Source organism: Hemitrygon akajei, chromosome 1 (assembly GCF_048418815.1).
Source record: "Hemitrygon akajei chromosome 1, sHemAka1.3, whole genome shotgun sequence".
Lineage (NCBI taxonomy): Eukaryota > Metazoa > Chordata > Chondrichthyes > Myliobatiformes > Dasyatidae > Hemitrygon > Hemitrygon akajei.
Window position 1 is genome coordinate 119719749 of NC_133124.1, and position 20336 is coordinate 119740084.

The 20336-nt window shown below is 41.2% G+C and overlaps 1 protein-coding gene across 2 annotated transcripts in view; it reads left to right on the forward strand.

The window, feature by feature from the left end:
* kcng2 (potassium voltage-gated channel, subfamily G, member 2) overlaps positions 1–20336 on the forward strand; it is a 52593-nt gene that overhangs the window by 15018 nt on the left and 17239 nt on the right. Inside the window, exon 1 of one of the 2 annotated variants that reach the window (XM_073050743.1) lies at positions 18076–18099. The exons of the other annotated variant lie outside the window; for it this stretch is intronic. The gene's annotated coding sequence lies outside the window, so the exon portion shown is untranslated. Of the gene's footprint in view, positions 1–18075; positions 18100–20336 lie in introns of those variants that run through there. 2 annotated transcript variants of the gene reach the window in all.

Consider the following 20336-nt stretch of genomic DNA (forward strand, 5'->3'; position numbering starts at 1 on the left):
TACCTATCACCTCCCAGCTTCCAGCTTCATTCCCACCCTCCTCACCCACCCACCTTCCTCTCACCTGATCTAATCTATCATTGGCCATCTTGCACTCCTTCCCCTTAACCCTGCCTCCTTATTCTGGCTTCTGAGCTCTTCCTTTCCAGTCCTAATGAAGGGTCTTGGCCCAAAACGTCGACTGTTTATTCCCCTCCAGCAATTCTGCTGGACTTGCTGAGTTCCTCCAGCATTTCCTGTGAGTTGCTAAAGATTTCCAGCATCTGTAAAATTCCTTGTGTTTATGATCAGACTAGGACTATGGTTTGGGGTGTGGGGAGAAAGACGGATGGGAGAGAGGATAGAAGTTGTTTTGCAAAAGAGGATGTCAAATGTGGATTGTTGAAGGAGAAAGACCAAAAAGCTGGGAGTTGGAAATCAAAGCTTTTAAGTTACTGTCAGCTGACTTTTATAGACTCCAAAAGGAATGAAGTTGGAGTGGAAATTAGAGTAGGCCATTTAGGTCATTATGTTCTTGCTGCTTCATGATTCATCAAAATGAATTTACTTGTCAGATGTGTGTAACCATGTAATTGGAAATGTTGCAATTGTTATTTTAAGCCAAAATTTATCCATAACATTAGGAAATAGAATGTTGGCTGCTTGTCCTTTCATTCCAGGCTCAAGTGCTTTAGCATTGGATGGCTAGCACTTTGTATGGCTTGTTACTGACTGGGCAGTAACGGTACTGTGGCTTCTTAAGAAGGCCAACTGTCCACTCTTCATAAATACCTGTTCTTCACTGTCCTCTTGAGTAGAGTTCTCTAAAAGTGTCTTGCTGCTTATTTCAAAGTACTGTCAGAAATACCATTAATTGTAGCTAGGGAGCTTTTGCTTCACAGATGGTAAAACCGAGAGGGTTGATAGACATTGGCTCTGTTTGTGGAAATCAAAGTGCTAATGAAATTTAGTTGGAAGTGAGTTTCTGGTTCATCTTTTTGCGATATATAATAAGTCATGCTAAGTTCCTTTTCCTTAATAACACTTATGGCTTAAGAAATTAAGAGATGGAAATGTACATCTGTTATATCGCAGGAGTGAGGAAGCTTTATTACAGTTGCATAGGTGAGACCGTATTTGGGACATTGTGTACAGTTTTGCTCTTTGTCCGTGAAAAGCTTATGTTTGTCAGAGAGGGAGTGCAAATAATTTCCAGGGATGGAATCACATCAAGAGCAGTTCAGTAGCTTGAGACTGTGTTTTATAGAGTTTAGGATTTCATTGAAACATAGAAAAATTTTAGTGTATGTAAGACCAGCAGGTACCAAAAATGTTATTCTCCTGATTGATGAGTCAAAGATCAGAGGGTGTAGATTATGATTAAGAGCTGAATGAGAAGAAATGTCTTCACACAGAGTGTGATTTACCTTTTATAGCCTCTACCCCACAGGGCCATGGAGGCTTGTTATTAGGTTTTTCAAATAGAAATCAGTTGATTTCTGGGTAATAAGGGGATCAAAGGGACATGGAGATGCGAGTACAAGAAAAGGAGGCTTGAAACTCCATATGCCAATTCCTTATTCTTGTATTGTGCACTATGCCAATCATCCATTGGCTGATGAGACAATATGAGGTGGGGTACAAGGACTGCAAATCTGACTGACAATGAGCACTGACTCTCACATGGATATTGTGGAGCCTGAAACAAGTACACAATCTTCAAGATCAATGATGTCTGCAGAGCAAAGGAGCCAATCAGCTGTAGGAGGTGTGATTTTACCAGTGATGACATATGGGAACAGGTCATGTTACTATCCCCAATTCAGCATACAATGGGGACAGGTCATGTTACTATCCCCAATTCAGCAGTACGCACTATTACTGAATTTGCTAAAATCATGTCTTTGAACTGTTCTTAATTGTGCCTTCTAATTAGAGATCCTAAAGTTAATTGAAATAAAGTTAAATTACATACAATGTTTTAAAAACAATATTTAAATACATTTAAACATAGTTAAACCATGCATATTGTGGCTATAGCAATGCAGTGAGTGGGAGCAAGTCATCAGGATAGGGACTGGGTTGAGTATCTGCGCTCTGCTACTCTGTATATCTCTGATTTTTTTTGTGCCTGTACACTGCAGCAAGGAAGGACAGGACACTCTGAACATCAGTTGGATGGACTGAGGGGTCAAAGGTTTCAAAGGTACATTTAATGTCAGAGAAACTTGCACAGTATACATCATGAAATTCTTTTTCTTCACAAACATCCACAAAAACAGAGGAGTGCCCTAAAGGATGAATGACAGTTAAATGTTAGAACCCCAACCCCCACCGGTTACGCCCTCCCATGCAAAAGCAGCAGCAACGACCCCCCCACCAGTAAAAAAAAAGCATCTGTACTCCACACCGAGCGCTCAAGCGTGCAGCAAAGCATCAAAGACAGACTTGCGGTACCCCAGAGACCACTTATTCACCCGGTATTTGACATACTACAGGTTCTCTCTCCCTCCCTAATAAGGGAAAAAGAGGTGTCCCTGTTTCACAGTGAAAGGGAAGCCGATTTATGGTGTTAAAGTCTGTTGCATCGCTTTTTCCAGACTCTGCGCCCAAAGAACTCGGGTCTCTGGGCACGCAGCCAGCTTGCTGCTTTCAATGGTCTGTGTACTCCCGCGACACACTAATTTCCTGCAGAGGCACCGACCACCTGCTTCAGAGCCATGAAATCCCAAAGCCCTGAAGGCGTGCTAGTCTTCTAGACCGTGTCCTTAGCATATCAAATAACAGCCTGTTGTGAGACCCCAAGAACGGGTCCCAATCCTGTAAAGAACCAAAGTCAGCGTGTAACTCTAGGTCAGGGTCTGGAAAAAAACCCAGAAAAGGGAAAATAGAGATATTAAAGATGGAAATAGAGTTGTTTCCAAAGATGCAAGCAAAAGAGTCGCCGTTCGGCACCATTGTCCTCCTAAGGGTCATGATGTATTTTACATTTGGCCCATCAACTTAATCCAACACAACCCCAGTCATTGGTTGGTAAATGGAAAAGGTAAGTGAGCACTTTGGTAATGTTATTCTGTTAGTTGAGATACCAGGTAACAATGCATTTACTATATGAGATATGTGAAACAGAAGTGTGTGGCATATGTAATGTAGGTTGGTATCAATTTAAGAATTGTATCATGTGCTCAACTGCTCCAGATATTGTTGCAACAACCATTAGTGTGAAACATGTCAGAGAGTCTCTGTGGGAGGAAAAATTCCCAGTGATGGGAAAGGCACTGTAAATTTATATTTCCTAAAGTATCTTTGTTAGTTAGATTTTTCTGACTGTCCTACAAAATATTCAATACATAGAGAGTGTGTGGGTCACATTTCTTAAGTGTAGGAGTCTAAATGAAGGATTCCAATCCAAACATGACTGTCCAGTTCCCTCCATAGATGCTGACTGATCGCTGAGTTCCTCCAACAGTTAATTTTTTTGCTCCAGATTCTAGTGTCTGCAGCCTCTTGTTTAACATTTAAGTGTCTGTTTTGTCGCACCTCTCAACTGCTTCGCCAGGCTGGAGGAACTTTGAAAACAATTTTGTAAAATTTTCCTATATGAAGTTGCAACTCATGAGTTGCATGCATAAAGCTTTTGGTTGTGTTGAACTGATTGAAATCAAGTGCAGTTAACTGAACCAAAGTAATGTAACAGTATATTTTTGGAGTAAGGATATCTAAAAGGGAAATACATCTTTAAACAAGCAATGGCATCAATGGCATTGTCATGACTTGCATACATGTATTAGCTTGATAGAAAGGTAACTAAGTCTTTGGCTCGACTACTGGAAGCATAGAGAATAGTCAAATTACACAAAACCATGGTGAGGTCATAGTTAGATAGATAGATAGATAGATACTTTATTCATCCCCATGGGGAAATTCAACTTTTTTCCAATGTCCCATACACTTGTTGTAGCAAAACTAATTACATACAATACTTAACTCAGTAAAAAATATGATATGCATCTAAATCACTATCTCAAAAAGCATTAATAATAGCTTTTAAAAAGTTCTTAAGTCCTGGCGGTAGAATTGTAAAGCCTAATGGCATTGGGGAGTATTGACCTCTTCATCCTGTCTGAGGAGCATTGCATCGATAGTAACCTGTCGCTGAAACTGTTTCTCTGTCTCTGGATGGTGCTATGTAGAGGATGTTCAGAGTTATCCATAATTGACCGTAGCCTATGGTAAGCATGCAGTTTTGCTTATCATATGAACAATTAAATGGATGTTACTATGAAGATATACAGTTTGTGGTCACTTTTCCAGAGCAACTTTTATAAGTTCCTTTTAAACAGACCAGTGGAGTTTTCATTGTTATGAGGAGAGATTCCAGCCATTTTCACTGGATAATCAGTCATTGACCCTCTGTGATAATAAAGCCGATAATGCTAGATAGTATGATGTTATGATGGTAGCTGAGAAGATAATCAGAGAGCAAAGTGGTGACAAATAATGAAGGTACTAGGCGTTGCTTTGCTGGTAGTTTGAATGTGAAATTCTTAGAGTGTAGGTAATGATTCATTTTTCGCCATGTGGATTGCATTACTCCTTTGAAATTTGGCTTATTGAAATCTGCGCAATTGTACATTGTCCAAAATTTAATGTGCATTTGTGTTTGAAAACAAGTGCATGAGAACACTACTAGGTTGCTTAAAAGATTTTTGTTGTAGCTTTAGAAAAATAAGTGGTACTGCTGTTACTGCACGTGCGGAGTTTGACCACTGTCCCTGAGAAGGCATCGGTCACCTTGGATGTTCTGGTTTCCTCCTGCATCCCAAAGATGTGCTGGGGTTGGTGGGTTAATTGACTGCTGAGAAACAGCATAAGTAGGCGGGGAGAGAATTGATTGTAGGACAGTAGGTCAGGAAATGGGATTGTTGTGAGAGCAAGTATTGACTGAATGGGCTGAATGGCTTCTTGTGCAATGGGGAAAAATGAATTATGTAGAATTAGAGTTGTGAACTAATGGGACATTTTTGAGATTTCAGTTTAGGATAAATCTTAGAAATGGAAAAATAATTACTTGAAGCATAAGAGGCAACAGGAATTTATTGTAGTGTTATTTGAGCTGTGGGAAATACCATTGTTGCTCTCCACAACTTCATGAAGTTGCCTGTTGTTTCAACTTTATATTGACCTGTCAATTAGCCAAATAGAAATGAGTTTCACATGCAAATAATAGTTGTTTTTTTTATAACCCACTTCATGATCTTCGTCATTACAAAGCATTCATGGCCAATGAACATAGTTATGTCAAAATAGAGGAAAGCAGCAGTCAACTTGCACCTAAGCAAACTCCTACTGAAAGTTATGGAGACAGGAAATGCGAGAAACACTCAGCTAGTCAGGTAGTGAGTGATGGGGTGGAAAGTTAACATTTAAGGTCCAGGAGAACTTTCATCAGAACTAGGAAAGAGGGGCAACAGCTTAGTTTTCAGTAGGAGAGACGTGGGGAAAGAAAAGTTAGAACAAAAGCAATAAATTAGAAAGGGATTTCTATGCACTCCTTCCTCTAGCCCTTCTGCTAAAACTAACTTGTTTTCTCTCCCTCTCTTGTAGTTCTGATGTAAGTTATCATACCTAAAATTTCAACTGCTTTTTCTCCTCATAGATGCAGTCTGAGTGTTTTTTTTTTAAAATTTTGTATGTCTTGCCTCTTCAGTTGTTTTTGGGGGGAGGGGGTAGCATTTCCACAGATTTTTCCCACAAACACTTTTTTTGTGTCTGTGTCAGAGGAGTGAGAAGATATTTAAACATGTTATTCTGAAAGCCAGCTTCTCGAACATCAAAGTTCTCCCTCAGCACTGCCTGGGCTGAATTCTCTGAGGTGGAAATAGCTAGATTTAAAAGCAAGAATCATGGTTACACTGAGTCTGATGGTCAGAAAACCAAGAGGCTGACTGAAGTGCAGTTTGATGTTATTCGGAAGAGCAGAGAGTGACAACCTCATCAGTGGTAAAATGCAAAGGCATTGCTGATGGGGAATACTAGGGTTACCAGGAATATTGATTTCTTTGGAGAGCAGGGTGGCCTTGCGGCAGAGCTGCTGCTTCATGACTCCAGCAACCTTATTTCAAACCTGAGTGGAGTCTGCTCTTTCTCCTTTGGGTGCTCTGGCTTCCTCCCACATCCCAGTACATTGCCCCAAGTGGTAGGAATGTGAGGACAGGTGAAGTGAATATGGTTAGAATTAAAATGGGATCAGTGTAAATGAGTGCTTGCTGCTTGTTGTGGGCTCATGGACCAAAGAGCCTTTTTATGTACTTTGTGGCTTAATGGCTCCCTATTGCTTATTTAATATTTTATAAAATATTTGAGTTTTTTTGTTTACATCATTCATTACAGGTTGTATGTGTAACTATGGGAATGGCGAATGTCGTCATAAGTTTGTGCCTCAGTTAAAGTAAAAATGAAGCTAAAATGTTATCCCGGGCCCTTCCGTGTTTTTCATTCGATTAGTTTTTGGAGTTGCAAAACACAACAGTGGCGATGAGTAGATTTTGAAACAAACCTGCAACAGCTACCTACTTGAAGCGCAGCGAGACCTTTGAGTTTTAAAAAAACTCACCACGTGGTTTCTCTGGAAAAGGAGAGAGAAAGACGGTTGATTATATTAAAAAACAGAAAATGTACGAAATTCATGGATTCATAAACAATGAACACGGGGTGATAATAATCAAAAAAAATGTTAAAAAGTAGAAGTGGCTGGCTACATTAGAAAGATAGACATGTTTGATTGCACAAGAGAATACTGTATATTGTACACTAAGCAAATTGAACAGTATTTTGAAGCAAATGAAAAGTGAGCGCCAGTTTTGCTGAGTGCATTGGGTGGAAAAGCATACAATTTGCTTAGAAGTTTAACTGCTCCAACCAAACCAGCCCAAATGAGCTTTGCTGATATTGTGAAAGTAATGCAGGAACGTTTAGAACCAAAACCATTGATTGCAGAATGTTTTTGGTTTCATAAATGGTATGAAAAGGAAGGGGAGCCCATTTCAGTGTGAATAGCTGAACTGAAGAGCTTGTCCCAGCGTTCAGTTCAGCGGTGAGCTTAATGATGCACTGAGAGATCGTTTAGTTTGTGGAATCATTTTAAAAAGCATTCAAAAATGACTCCTAACTGAAGCACAACTCAATTTTAAAAGAGCAATTGAAATTGCAGTATGAATGGAAACAGAGATGGAATCATAATTGAGTTGCAGTCAGGAATGAAAGTTAGCTTGAACAAAATAGCAACCTCTAAACAGTAAGGTGCTGGCTGAACGAATTGTGTTTCCTTTGTGGCAGGGGTTCATGTACACCACACCATTATCTCCGTTCCAAAGGATGTCTCTGCAGTTGGAGGCTGCCCCCTCTGGTTCTAGCCTCCCTACCATAGAAACCATTGTCTTCACATCCACTCTGTCTAGGCCTTTCAACATTCAATAGGTTTCATTGAGATCTCCCCTTCATTCTTCTGAATTGCAGTGAGTACAGGCCCAGAGCCATCAATTGCTCCTCAACGGATAAACCTTTCATTCCTGGAATCATTCTCCTGAACCTCCTGTAAACCCTTTCCAATGTCAGCACATCCTTTCTGAAATAAGGGGCCCAATACTGCTCCAAGTGAGGCCTCACCACTGCCTTATAAAGCCTCAGTATTATATCCTTGCTTTTGTATTCTGGTCATCTTGAAATGAATGCGAACAATGCATTGCCTTCCTCACCACTGACTCTATCTGCAAGTTAAACTTCAGCGAATCATGCCTAAGAACTCTGTAATTCATTTGCACCTCGAATTTTTGAATTTTCTCCCTGTTTAGAAAATAGACTATGCTTTTATTCCTTCTACTAAAGTGCATTACCATACACTTCCCAACACTGCATTCCATCTGCCACTTCTTTGCCCATTCTCCTAATCTGCCTAAGTCCATCTGCAGCCTTCTTGCCCCCTCAACAGTACCTGCCACTCTATCTTCATATCATCTGCAGACTTGGCTACAAGTCCATCAATAACATCATCCAAATTGCCATACAACATAAGATGAAGTGGTTCCAACATTGACCCCTGCAGAACACTACTTGTCACCAGCAGCCCTTCAGAAAATGCTCCCTTTATTCCCACTCTTCGCCTCCTGTGAAAGAGCCGATCTTCAATCCACACTAGTATCTTTCCTGTAATACCATGGGCACTTACCTTGTTAAGCAGCCTCGTGTGTGGCATCTTGTAAAAGGCCTTCTGAAAATCTAAATAAGCAATGTCTCCATCTATCCTACTTACTACTTCCTTGAAGAATTCCAATAGGCAAACAGAAAGGTCTTAAGGTGGATAAGTCACCTGGACCAGATGGACTACATTCCAGAGTCCTGAAGGAGGTTGCTGAAGAGATAATGGATGCATTGGTCATGATCTTTCAAGAATCACTTGATTCTGGCATGGACACAGAGGACTGAAAGATTGCAAATGTCACTCCACTCTTTAAGAAAGGAAGAAAGCAAAAGGAAGGAAATTATAGGCAATTTAGCCTCACCTCAGTGGTTGGGAAAATACTGGAGTCAATTATTAAAGATGAGTTTTCGGGGTACTTGGAGACTAACAATAAAATAAGTCAAAGCACAGATCCTGTCAAGGAAAATCTTGTCTGACAAATCTATTAGAATTCTTTGAGGAAGTAACAAGCAGGTGGACAAAGGAGAGGCAGTGGATGTCATTTACTTAGATTTTCAGAAGGCATTTGATAAGGTGCCTCATATGAGGCTACTTAAGATAAAATCCTATGGTGTTAATGGAAAGATACTGGCATGGAGAGAGGAATAGCTGAAAGACAAGAGGCAGCTAGTGGGAATAAAGGGCACTTTGCTATTTGGCTGCCAGTGACTAGTGGTGTTCCTCAGGGGTCAATATTGGGACCACTACTTTTCACATTGTCTGTCAATGATTTAGGTAGCTGAATCTATGGCTGTGTGACAAAGTTTGCAGATGATACATAGGTAGGTGGAGGGGTAGTTAGTGCTGAGGAAGCAATGCAATTGCAGCAGGACTTAGACAAATTGGAAGAATGTGCAAAAAAGTGGCAGATGGAATACAGTGTTGGGAAATGTATGATAATGCATTTTGGTAAAAAGCAACAATAGTGCAGACTATTATATAAGTGGGGAGAAATTTCAAACATCAGAGGTGCAAAGAGCCTTGGGATTCTTCATGCAAGGTGCAATTCACAGGTTGAGTCTGTGGTAAAGAAGGCAAATGCAATGTTGACATTTATTCAAAGGGAATAGAATATAAAAGCAAGGAGATAATGCTGAGGCTTTATAAGGCACTAGTCAGGGTGCACTTGAAGTATTGTCTGCAATTTTGGGCCCTATAATCTCAGAAAGGATGTATTATCATTGGAGAGTGTCCAGAGGAGATTCACAGGATGATTCTGGGAATGAAAGGGTTAACATCTGGGAAAGAGGAGCATTTGGCAGCTTTGGGCCTGTTTTCACTGGAATTTAGAAGAATACGTGGGGATTTCATTGAAATCTACTGAATGTTGAAAGGACTAGATAAGGTGGATGTGGAGAGGATGTTTCCTCTGGTGGGGGTATCCAAAACCAGAGGAAACAGCCTCAAAATTGAGGGGCGTCCTTTTAGAACAGAAGTAAGGAGAATGTTTGTTTTAGTCAAAGAGTGGTGAATTTGTGGAATGCTCTGGCACAGACTGCAATGGAAGCCAAGTCCGTGGGTATATTTAAAGATGATAGTTGATAGGTTCCTGATTGGTCAGGGCATCAAAAGATATGGTGAGATGGCGGGTGAATGGGTTTGAATTGGATCTGGGTTCAGCTATCATGAAATGGTGGAGCAGACTTGATGGGCTGAATGGCCTAATTCGGCTCCTAAAATCTTCAGGAAAGATTTTTTTTGCCTGAAAATCTTGGTCAGGCAAGACTTTCCCTTGCAGAAAGCACACAACTACGGCCTATTTTATCATGTCTTCCGAATACCCTGAGTTCTCATTCTTCACAATCGACTCCAACATCTTCCCAACCACTGAGGATGGACTAACTATAGTTTCCTTATTTCTCCCTCCCTCCCTTCTTGAAGAGTGGAGTGACATTTTCAATCTTCCATTCCTCCAGAACCAGGCCAGAATCATTGATTTTTGAAAGATTATTACTTATGTCTCCACAATCTCTCCAGCTACATCTGTCAGAACCCTGGGGTGTCATCCATTTGGTTCAGGTGACTTATCTACATTCAGACCTTTCAGTTTCGCAACTACCTTCTCCCTAGTAACAGCAACTGCACTTTGTGGATACCTTAGAGAGAGAATGCAGAGGAGATTTACAAGGATGTTGCCTGGATTGGAGGGCTACCTTATGGGAATAGGTTGAGTGTACTTGGCCTTTTTTCCTTGGAGTGATGGAAGATGAGAAGTGACCTGATAGAGGTGTATACGATGATGAGGGGCATTGATCATGTGGATAGCCAGAGGCTTTTTCTCCGATTTCAAATGGCTAACACGAAGAGGCATAGTTTTAAAGTGCTCAGAAAAAGGTACTATGGGAAGTCAGGGGTAAGTATTTTACACAGAGAGGGGTGGGTGCGTAGAATGCACTGGTGGAAGCAGTCACAGTAGGTCTTTTAAGAGCCTCTTAGATAGGTACATGGAGCTTAGAAAAATAGAGGGCTGTGTGCAAGGGAAATTATAGGCAGTTTCTAGAGTAGGTTACATGGTCGGCACAACATTGTGGGCCAAAGGGCCTGTAATGTGCTGTAAATTTCTAAGTTCTATGTTCACTTCTCTCCCCTGACATTCTCGAACTTCCAGTGTAATGCTAGTGTCTTCCACAGTGAAGACTGATGCAATACACTTATTCAGTTCTTCCGCCATTTCCTTGTCCACCATTACTGTCTTTCCAGCATCATTTTCCAGTGGTCCAGTATCTACTTTTGCTTCTTTTACTCTTTATATTTCTGAGAAAAGCTTTTGGTATCCTCTTTGATATTATTGTCTAGCTTACCTTCGTATTTCAACTACTCCTCCCTTATGGCTTTTTTGTTGTCCAATCCTCTAACTTCTCACTAATTTTTGCTCTATTATATGCCCACTCTTTTGCTTTTGTACTGGCTTTGACTTCTCTTGTTGCATCATCTTGCCTTTAGAATACTTCGGCTTTTTTAGAATGTATCTATCCTGCAGCTTCCAAATTACTCTCAGAAACTCTGGACTTTGCTGCTCTGCTGTCATCCCTTCCAATCAACTTCGGCCAGCTGCTCTCTCATGTCTCTGTAATTCCCTGTACTTCACTGTAATACTGATACATTTGACTTCAGCTTCTCTCTGTCAAATTGCAGGGTGAATTCTATCATATTAGAATTGCTGACTCCTAATGGGTCCTTTACCTTAAGCTCCCTAATCAAATCTGGTTCAATACACAACACCCAATCCAGAATGGATGATTCCTTAGTGGGCTGGGCTCAACCCCGAGCTGCTCTACAAAGCCATCATGTAGGCATTCTACAAGGATCCAGCACCAAACTAATTTTTCCCAATCTACCTGCATATTGAAATCCCCTATGAGTATCATAACATTGCCCTTTTGAAATGCCTTTACTAAGTTCCTTTATAATTTGCAGCCCACATCCTGGTTATTGTTAGGAGGTCTGTATAAAACTCCCATCAGGCTCTTTTTATCCTTGCAGTTTCTTATCTCTACCCACAAGGATTCTTTATCTTCTGTCACCTCTTTTCCAAGGATTTGAGTTCATTTTTAAACAACAGAGCCACCCCACCCCCTCTGCCTACCTGTCCATGTGTGTATTCTTGGATCTATGATCTTCCTTCAGTATTACTTAGCCATGCCCACAACGCCATACTTGCCATTCTCTGTGCCCACAATCATCTACCTTATTCTGTATACTTCATGCATTCAAATATAACACCTTCAGTCCCATATCCATCATCCTTTTCAATTTGTCCTCCTTTTATACTACAACTCAACCCACTGTAATTTTGCCCCATCATCTGCCTGAACTTCTTGACCGTCTCACTACACACAGTTTCTGCTTGTAAACCAACAGCCCCATCCTCCGCTCTATCACTCTAGTCAAAAACCCCCTGCCAAATTAGTTTAAACCCTCCCCAACATTTTGAGCAAAAGTGCCCACAAGGATATTGGTCTCCCTCAGGTTCAAATGTAACCCATCCCTTTTGTACAGATCATACCATCCCCAGGAGAGATTCCAATGATCCAGAAATCTGAAACCCTGCCCCCTGCACCAGTTTTTCAGCACATAGTCATCTGCTGAATCATCCTATTCTTGCCCTCACTGGTGTGTGGCACAGGCAGCAATCCAGAGGTTACTACCCTGGAGGTCCTGCTCACCCTGCCCCTTTAGAATATGGTGGACCCAATCTAAGGCATCCTTGACCCAAGCATCTGGGAGGCAACATACCACCCAGGAGTCTCTATCATGTCCACAAAATCTTGTGTGTATTCCTCTAACATTGGAATCCCCTGTCACTGTGTATCACTAGTGCAGTCCTCTCCTCCCCTTTCCCCCTACCTTCTGAGCCACAGCACCATACTCAGTGCCAGAGACCGGGTCACTGTGGCTCTCTCTCCTACCCACAAACTGGGTAGATCTTATCCCTCAAGTGTCCAAAAATGCTGTACTTATTATTGAGGGGAACAGCCACAGGAGTACTCTATAGTAGCTGCCCATTTCCCTTCCCTCTCCGGACTGTCAGCCATTTACCTGCGTCCTGCAATTTAGGGGTGACCACCTCCCCGTTGCTCCTGTCTGTTATCTCATTTTCCATCGAGCGGCAGCTCCAGTTCCTTAACATGGTCTCTGAGGAGCTACAGCTCAGCGCACCTGCTGCAGATATGGTTATCCAGGCAGCTGGAGGTTGCACAAAGAACACGACACTGCCACTGAGCCATTCTCACTGCTCTGTGTACTAACAGACAAAGAATGAAGAAGTAGAAACTCCCCAGATACTTAGCTTACCGAAGCCTGGTGTGCCAAAGCCTCCCCACTCTTAACCCTGATCCACTCACACCTGTTATCCTGGGCTCTCCTTTGTTTTTCTTAGGATTAGTTTTTTTTTGAAGTTACAAAACATAACACCTATCAACTAGGATTTTAAATTATTTATTGAGTTCTGAACAGGCAATAAGTTGAGCAGGTCTAGAGAGCTGTCAATGTTTTGACAAGCAAAGGAAACATTAAATGAACCAAGAAATACAGATGACTGTTGAAAACCTTCACAACATTTGATGGTGTCATGATTCACAATGATTGAAAGCAAATGTCACCCTTAAGCTTGTTAGGAAGAAATGTCAAAATCAATGGAAAAGAATAGAGCGGTGGAATCCTGTTTCTTCATTTAGGTTGTCAACTATTTTGTGGTTACACTTAAAGCAAAATAAAAAATAATTGAATCAATATTTTGTTTTGAAGTGTATCATGGGCTTGGAATAAACTGCCAATACATGGACCAGGCAATAATGTATTCCTCTGTCTTCTCTGAACAGTTAACAATTGTTTCAATACTCATCCTACACATCACCCTCTTCAGGAAGAGCTCATGTATATGAAGTAACCTGTATGCTTTGCTGTATTTCGATTCCACTTGGCTGACCCTGGAATCACTGGCTGTGAGATAACCATTACACAGAGTAGTTTGTCTCTACACCCACGTGAAATAACAAAATTTACCATACATTTAGGTCAGCAATTTAGAATTCTCAATTATCTTCATGATCTGGGTTTATATCTATTATCCAGATGTAATTTTTTACAATGAACACACACAGTTTGTTCCTGTAGCTTGCCACATCAGAGCAACAACAATTGAATTACAATTCAGCGTAAAAGGCAGTATTTCTGCATGAATTTAAGCAAATGCATCATGAGAACAGCGTGCGGTAACAATGTTTTTGGTTGAATGGTTGTTGTATTCTGTAAATTTTCAAATATGACTGCTTGTGTAAAAGTCCAGCTTGCAGGCTGTTATTTTGTTTTCAAGACATTTTGCAGATTTAAATTTCTATTGTTTTTAGGCAGTTAGTCATGGTGAAGTTATTGTTTAAATGATTAGGTAAAAAGAGCCGGGCCCAATGAGCAAGTCTTTCTCTTCACCCCTGCTATTCCCTTGTGGTCTGCTGATCCTATACCTTTGCTTCTCTGAAGGATGACCTACACACCCTCAGCTTGGGTGTTGTGCAGTTCTCAGTGTGAACACTGGGACCGAGCTGCACCGCTCTCATTTCAAGAATGTCTATACAACCAGTCTCATTATGTTTGGGTTCACATGATAGAAATATAACATGTGAAATGTACAAAGCTCACAGAGATTGACATGATCCTTTTTAAATTAATATGAAGATACTATTTGCATTTTAATAATACAATTGATGAGATCGTTCTGCCCATCAAGTCTGGGCCAGCTCTTTGAAGGCAATCCTATCAATCCCATTGTCATGCTCTTTCACCACAGCCACGAAAATTGTTTCTCCTTAAAGTGCCTTTCCAGTTCCCTTTTGAAATATTTTTTGAGATAACTCCCCAAAAAGAGAAAGGTTTGGATTATGTCAAACGCTAATATTTGAAGAAATGTCCTTAATAAAAAAAATCCCCCAACACCTCTCAATCCTAGAGGGAAGGGAACAAAGGGTGGATTACCAATCTGCCTGCAGGATGAACTTGGAATATCCTGATGAGGGTGACTGCCTAACACACTGGGGAATTGACTGTGCTTATTCAGGTATCAGGAACAATGGATGAAAACAGCACAAGTTAGTCAAGGAGGAAGTTTAACCAAATTCTTAGGTGTTCTGTTAAGGAGGATAGAGTTACTCTGGCCTGAGCTCCCTTCTGGAAAAGTTAGAAGAAAATGTATTAATATTTTGAAAACATTCCACCAGATGTGCATTCAGAGTTTGTGGCATCTGGTGGAAGAGAATCAGAGGTTTTGACCCATATAAAGTATTTATTTGGCACCCATTTCTTTCCTGTTTTGGCATGAAGGAAATAAACTAAGGTAATTTTTTCCCAGGTTTTCTCCCTTTAGCTTGACTTTCAGTTTGATTCTGAAGATATTCCTGATCTTATTGTAGTAGCTGCTAAGGCCTAAGACAATTCCTCTCCCCTATGCCCTGTGTATTCAATGTCTTTTTTTCACATTTAAAGATGTTTTCCTCACTCTAGTTAGTGGGGCCTTCAAGCACGTCCAGTCCATGCCCTGTTTCTTTTTCAAGGATCAGCACTTCCTTCTCCTTCTCTGACCATATATTTACCCTTGAACTATCTTTCTATCTCAGCAGTCATTCCCCTTCCATTTCAAAATTCAAAGTCAATTTATTATCAAAGTATGTATATGTCACCTTATACTACCCTGAGATTAGTTTTCTTGCGGGCATTCACAGTAGATACAAAGAAGTACATTAGAACATAGAATAGTACAGCACATTATAGGCCCTTCGGCCCACAATGCTTTGCCGACCCTCAAACCCTGCCTCCCATATAACCCCCCACATTAAATTCCTCCATATACCTGTCTAGTAGTCTCTTAAACTTCACTAGTGTATCTGCCTCCACCACTGACTCAGGCAGTGCATTCCACGCACCAACCACTCTCTGAGTAAAAAAACCTTCCTCGAATATCCCCCTTGAACTTCCCTCCCCTTACCTTAAAGCCATGTCCTCTTGTACTGAGCAGTGGTGCCCTGGGGAAGAGGCGCTGGCTATCCACTCTGTCTATTCCTCTTAATGTCTTGTACACCTCTATCATGTCTCCTCTCATCCTCCTTCTCTCCAAAGAGTAAAGCCCTAGCTCCCTTAATCTCTGATCATAATCCATACTCTCTAAACCAGGCAGCATCCTGGTAAATCTCCGCTGTACCCTTTCCATTTAGCATCACAAAAAAACTACACAAATAAAGGCATGCAAACAATGAGAAAAAGACACACCACACAAATACAATTAGTAAATAAATAATACAAATCCTAGAAAATGAGTACGTAGATTGTGGAAGCAATTGAGTGTTGAGGTGAGTAAAATTGTCCATGTTGGTTCAGGAGCCTGATGGCTGAAGGGTAATCCTGAACTTGGAAGTGTGGGACCTAAGGCTCATATACATCCTTCCTGATGGCAGCAGTGAGAAGAGAGCATGTGGCTGGCACAGTGGGTTTTGTTGCATTGCTCCTTGTGTGTATAATCAGTGGTATGGAGGGCTTTTCCTGTGATGGACAGTGCTGTGTCCACTACTTTTTGTAGGCATTTCTATTCATGGGGATTGGTGTTTCCATAGCAAGTCATGATGCTACCAGTCAGGATACTCTCCACTGTACATCTATTGAAGGATGTCAAAGCTTTAGACATGCCAAATCTGTGCAAACTTCTAAGAAAATAGAGGCTCTCTTGCCTTCTTTGTAATAGAAGGCAAGGGTGCTGGTATTAGGACAGGTCCTCTGAAATGATAACACTAATGTTACTGAGCGTCTCCACCTCCGGACCCTTGCAGAGGACTGGTTTATCGGCCTCTGATTTCCTGCTCCAAAAGTCAATAATCATCTCCTTAGTCTTTGCTGACATTGAGTGAGACGCTGTTGTGGCATCACTCAGTCTCCCTCCTACATGTCAATTTATCACCACCTTTGATTTGGCCAATAACAGTGGTGGTGTCAACAACCTTAAAATATAGCATTGCAGCTGCACTTAGCCTTACAGTTATAAGTAGAAAGTGAGTAGAGCAGAGGACTAAGCACACTGCCTTGTGGTGCACATTTGCTGATGGTGATTGTGGAGATGTTGCCAATCCAAACTGAATAGGGTTCACACATGAGGAAATAAAGGATTCAGTTGAACAAGGAGATAGCAAGGCCTAATCTTGATTAATTTTGAGGGCTAAGCTGTAGTCAATGAAGAGCATCCTCCTGTGTGCAGATATCTGAGGCTGATGTCCAAATGTCCTAGGGCTGAATGAAGAGTCAATGAAATGGCATCTGCTGTTGACCTGTTGGGACAATTGGCAAATTGGAGTGGATCCAAGTTGCTCCTTCGGCAGTAGTTGATATGTTTCATAACCAACCTCTCAAAGCACTTCATCACGCTAGATGTAAGTGCTACTGAACAATGTCATTGAGGCAGGTTACCGTGTTTTTGAGGTTGAAGGTGTCAGTAAACAATCCAGCCAGTTGATTAGCACATGTCTTCAACACTTGACCATGTACCAGAAAGCATCTAGGCCAGATGCTTAGTGTGGGTTAACTGTCGTCTCACCTTAGCCTCAGAGGCTGAAATCACAGGGTTGTTGGGGGCTGTTTGAGTTCTTGAATTTGCCTCCATGTTCTGTCTGTCAACTAGGCAGTAAGTTCCTCTGGAAGCAAAAACGTGTTTTCACATATGTCACTTGGTTTTACGTTGTAGGAATTGATAGCATTCAAGCTGTTGAGCATCCTTCTGTGATTCAGGTTTGGTCCGGAATTGCCACTTTGCATGTGAGGTGGCTTTCCGGAGGTCGTACCTGAACCTCTTGTACTTCCCTTGGTCACCAAATCTGAACACCACAGATCTAGTCCTCAGCAAATTGCAGAGATCTCGTTTCATCCAGGGCTTCTGATTGTGGAAGACTCTGAATAATTTTGTGGGAACACACTCATCTTTATAAAGTCGGTAAACTTGACCCAATCCACTGACTGAAAGCAATTTTATAGCTGGTCCTCTGCCTTCCACGTTCCACCTCTTTGGTACCTTGATCTTTAGCCTCCACCTGTAGGCAGGTAGGAGGACGGCCAGATGATCAGATTACCCAAAACGCGGTCTAGGGACGGAACGGCAGGCATTCCTGATGGTGGTGTAGCAGTTGATTAGTGTGTTGGGACCCTGGTGCTGCAGGTGATTCTCTGATGGTAATTGGGTAGAGATTTCTTCAAGCTCACCTGATTATAGTACCCGACAAGGATGTGAACAGCATCGGGATAGGCTGTTTCTTGTTTGTTAATCATGACACTTAGTAGATCAGGTGCTTGTTTAATATCTACCTTTTGCAGTATCTAACCTGCGGTTAGGATCATGGTGGAGAACTCTCATGGTAAGTAGAACAGTCAGTATTTAATCATTATATGTTCCAGGTCAGAATAATAAGAATGTGACAAGAATACTGCATCCATGCACCACAAAGAGTTTATCATGAAACACAGTCCCCCACCATCTTTGAATTGGCAGTTGGGCCCATCTGGTGGATTGAGAATCCCTTGGACTGGATGTCCATGTTGGGATATGTGGAGTGAAACAGAGAACACAGCAATCCCACATTTCCCTCTGATACAGCAATCTTATCCATAGATCCTCTATCTTGTTCTTAAGTGACTGGACATTAGCCAACATTATGCTTTAATCTGGCTTGAGGTCTGCCCCAGTGACTTCTCTTCTGGCAGTGGTTGAGCTCAATCTGCTACAAGGTGCTTCAATGCATTCCTGAAATAGAGTGAAAAAACACTGCTTTCTAATTAGGCAGCCGTTGGCTCAAATGAATAACACATACACAACTGACACCATTTAAATAACTGTTCGCTCTAAGCACAGTGTAATGTCAAATGGCCACACAAGTGCATGAGAATGATGCTAGTTAGAAACTGTTGCATCCTCCAAATCTTGATTTTAATTGTAACGTTCAGGATGATTGCTGATACAGTACCTTTAAATTCCTCACAGCTCCTAACTTGCTAAAGTAGAGAAATCATTTCATTTCTACTCCTGGCAAGTTTCTCACATCTCCTAGCCTGAATGCTTGAAACCAGAGAGAACAAAACAGCTCTGAATTGTTTTGCTAATTTCTCAACAATTATCAGTGATAAAAATCACTGCTTTTTGAACACAAAGACACACATCTGATGCTACTTCAAAAATTGTTCACTCTAAGCATAGTCACACAAGTGGACACAACTGAGGCTAGTTAGAAACTGTTTGGCAAGAGTCTTCTGTCTCAATTAAGTGGCACGGTGTCCTGAATAAACAAAGGAAATCTGGCTATTTTCTCAATTGTTTCTGTTCTTTAAGAGTTGTCCGAAATAAGTGACTACCTTAATTAACCGATGTCCCAATGAACTGGAATCCACAGTATATAACAAAAGCAGTGTAGAAGGAGAGCAGCAGTGAGTTAGTGTTTGAGTTCATAGACCCATTTATTTTTGTAATTATAATCTTTATTTCTTTGCACTGTTCTGCTGCCATGAAACAACATATTTCATATCATACAAGTTAGTGGCAATAAATCTGATTTTAGAACATACCCTCCTGCTTCCCTGCAAGTGCCATAACCACCAGCCATTTTAATTTCTCCCTTCCCACATTGCAAGTCCAAAAACTTCCTTCCAGAAGAAAAAGGAATCTTTTTTCATGCTATGTTCAGTTTGTAAAATTCACTTCTGACATTGCAGCCCCCCCCCCCCCCCTTATATTCAGGAGGCCATTTACAGATTGGGTGGCCAGTTTGCTTGAACACCTCTACACTGTATACTAGCATGACCCTGTGCTTTACCTGTTACTCTAACACTCCTTCACAGTCCCACACCAACCTCTGTTGTTGGCCCACAGTATACAATCTGTGCATCCCAACACAAACTCCAGAAAAAGCTATTTCACCATGCCTTTTGGATTCAACATGGATTTCAGCAACTTGATTCTGATTTGCAATTCCTCTACGTCTGTTCTTCAGATTATTCCTGATCACCCCACAGCACTGTACACCTTTGTTTGTTCTCTTCCTGCTGCTTTCATCAGCATCTTGAGGCATGTTTGGTCTTTAACTTCTCCCAGTTCTTATTACTCTTTCCTCGCTCGCTCATGCTGCCTGACCTGCTTCTCATTGCAGCATATATCATTGGGTTACAAGTCAGCAACAGTAATGCTGTGTGCATGCAGTATTTCTCAGACAAGAGGTGGCAGATTCATTCCGCCAGCTCTTTTACAACTGCAGCAATGGTTTTCAACTTGGTTAATCTAAGGACAGGTCATTGGACACTTTTGGACTTCATTAGCTCAATGAATTGAAAACCAGCTTATTTGTATCAATATATACTCTAGTCGACTGACACCAGTGATTGACTTTAATTCATGAATTTATCATTTCATGATTTTATTCTCTCCTCCATTAGTGACTGTTTCCTCCCTCTGTTTCCCTTCTCTCACTTGCTCTGCTGTCCTTTGCCCTACTCCTCAATCCAATGTACTCTTATGCGTTTTGGGACATTTCTTTACACCTAAAATGCTATGAGTTGCAAGTTATCATTGACAGTAGGACAGAACTTGTAAGATCTATTCAATCTG